This window comes from Nematolebias whitei, chromosome 1 (genome assembly GCF_014905685.2).
Source record: "Nematolebias whitei isolate Nwh7 chromosome 1, NemWhi1, whole genome shotgun sequence".
Taxonomy (NCBI): Eukaryota; Metazoa; Chordata; class Actinopteri; order Cyprinodontiformes; family Rivulidae; genus Nematolebias; species Nematolebias whitei.
In genome coordinates, this window is record NC_056498.1 from 5,949,586 (window position 1) to 5,952,713 (window position 3,128).

General features: G+C 38.2%; 1 protein-coding gene across 1 annotated transcript in view; it reads left to right on the forward strand.

The window, feature by feature from the left end:
• camk2d1 (calcium/calmodulin-dependent protein kinase (CaM kinase) II delta 1) overlaps positions 1 to 3,128 on the forward strand; it is a gene marked incomplete in the record, with an annotated part of 165,811 nt that overhangs the window by 118,456 nt on the left and 44,227 nt on the right.

Genomic DNA, 3,128 nt, shown 5'->3' on the forward strand with positions numbered 1-3,128 from the left:
ATAAATATCGTACATTAAGAACAGCTGATAAATATCGTACATTAAGATCAGCTGATAAAAGCTAAAAGCTGGACTTGCAATGCAACTGATAACATTTTTTCAACCAAGAGCCAGGGTGCTGGAAAACCCTGATGCCCCACTGAGACATGTGGCTGGGTACGTCATGGATCCGTGAAGAGAGTGGAAAATGATGTGCCTGTCTGTGTTGTCTCAGGAGGATGTTGAAGATTTATACATCTTTCGATTTATCATGGCAGGATTTCTGCTTTTTGGCACTGGTGGATACCTATGTTATCAGCTATTAAGGAAGATGTCAGCAGTAGTTTCAGTCATAGCAAAGCTGCCTACCTTATGTGAAGGATTAATTTGTGCTTTGATCTCTCAGACTCGGCTGATTTGTGAGTTCAACCGTAAGATAGAAACGATTTATGAGAATCGTAGGCCACTTGTGGCTTCTGGAACTCACCAGCATGTTGCAGTCAACCTTGGAGGAAGCTAATAAGCATGAACCAACGGAAAGCCCACAAATCTGACCATTTGGATCATCGAGAGTACCATCAGAACTCAAGGCTGACGAAAGAAAAGCAGTCTGGCTGTACAAAAACAACTGTGGCTTATCTGAATCTGGCCTTCTTATTCAGCCTTGAAGAGGCCAACTTATTAAATTACTTCTGGGGATGTGTAAACTAAGAAGGCTCTGCTCTAGCTCTATCCACCCCCCACCCCCGAGAACTTCTGTGAACGCTTATCAGAGCTGTACCGGCTGACACATTATCATCTTATCAGGGCTATGGTGCTATCTGGAATAGAGGATGACATAGGAGTGGATTTTCACTCTTGTCCTATCCTAGTCCCACAGAAAAAAATCCTGTCCTGTCCCACTCCTGGTAACATGACTCCTGCTCCTGTTTTTCATTTAATTTTTAGGAAATACATTGAATTTGATTTGATCTTCTACCCATTCCTGTTTAAATTACTTTGTGTTGTGCAGTTTTCTTTCAAAAGATATGGCAACAGGAACAGTTCATCTGTGTTCATTAAGTCAAGAAAATGTGACATTTGCAAATATAAATTACAGTAGCTCAAATTTTCTTTATTTCACTTATCATATTTTTATAATTATTTAAGCAGCTTCACCAGGCAGAGATTACAAGATTATATGTATCTTACCTGCTCTTTTGAAGTGTGCGACAAGGGTCTTTGTGTCCAAAGCTGTTTAACAGCTTGCTTCCAGAGCTAACAGCTTCTTGTGTTACGTAGAAAAATTAAATTAAATTAAAGACAAACAAAAAGCTTAGTGCTACTTCTTGTGCCATGCTTTATAAAACAGTTATTGAATAAAGGATTTACTTATGTAGGTAAACACAAATGTGTTAAAACCTGTTAAAATACACCAGAATGCAGGAAATAGCAGCTACTTTATTCAAAAAGTTGTGGGGGAGGACCCACAGACCTCGCACCAATATGTCCCCCCCCTACAATAATTCCAATGATAATACACACTGTGTTGTTCAAGCCAAGAGCCATTGTCAACACTGGGGGGCTAAGGCCCCTAAAAAGGGCTTCTAGAATCGCCCCTGGTATGAAGAAATGAACTGAGAAAAATCAACTCTTGGCCTAAAATTTAACACAACAACATAATTGTACACATCATATCTTAAATCTAAAATTAAAACAATTATTATAATATATATGCAACCAGCCTTTCATTTGTATGAAAACTGGAATGTTTTTACTGGAGAATGCTTTCACTCTAACAAGTTTGTTGTTGTACTGGCATGGTTACAGCCGACAGTAACTATTTACACAATAAAGTGATGGTTATTCACATTTTTCCTCCATTTCAGTATCCTGCAGGACGTCGCAATATAAAAATAGGAATATTTTTATCGGAGAATGCGTGCACTTTAACCAGGTAGAGTTTTTTTTTTTTTTTTTTTACATTACAAACAGCGACAGATAATGAAGATTTTAACCTAAAAACCCACATAACAAAGCGGAACGTAATCTTTAAATTAAAAGGGACAAGGTAGAGAAAAATGCACTGTTTGAGTCTGTTCATTTACTGACTGTAAACAAAGTCCGACTCCCCACAGCACCAACACAACTCTCGTGAAGTTCAGGGTTATTTGACACTTTCCTGCCTGTTCTGTGAGTTTAATAGACAAACGGTTACTTCTTACCTTGCGTTGCAAACAATTTTCAGTTACTTGGTACCGCTTCACTGCTCCTCCCACCCTCAGTGAAAAGTGATGGCTCGAACAAATGACTTCTGGGCAATGTAGTTCTTTTGACTTGTGTTAAAGTGAGGGCTTACTGAAAGAAAACTACAAAAAAGCTGCACCTGTTTTTTTTTTTTTGTTTTTTTTTCATTTTCATTTTTGGTTATTGGTTGGTTCCCGCTCCTGTCTGCGCCCGTTAGCTTTCAGTTCAGTCACGTCCCAGCCACGTGAGTTATAATGAGGTTGACTCCGTTCCCGCCAGAATCCGGACGGAATCACATGACCCGCAATACTCCCAAAAAAATGTCATCCTCTAATCTGGAAGTGCTTCACGGACAAATCTCACCGTCTTGTCATCAAATGCATATGTAATGTGTCAAAGGTGCTTTCTAGTAGATTTTTTTTAATGTCTTAATCCGTGTCCTGACAAGGACATGGTGTGAAGAAATCTTTTTTTTTAATACCACTATCCTATCCTCATGGTCTTTCACCTTTTTGATCTAAAAAATAAGGGGCTGCCCTTCTAGGAGCTGCAGCCACGTACACTCGGCCCATATTTTGGACGACTGTACGGAACATAATTTTGCTGTACTTCGGTGCAATGATAATAAAGCTTACTCTGATTCGGATTCTAAAAACGGTAAGTACAGCTGATAAAAACAGTAAGAACTGCTGATAAAAAAACTTTTCGAACAGCTGATAAACCTTTAAAACAGATGATAAAAACTGTTAGAACAGATGATTAAAAACAGTAAGTACAGATGATAAAAGCAGTAAGTACAGATTATATAAGTACAGATGATAAAAGCAGTAAGTACAGATGATAAAAACTTTTAGAATAGCTGATATACCTTTAGAACAGATGATAAAAGCAGTAAGTACAGATGTTAAAAACAGTAAGTACAG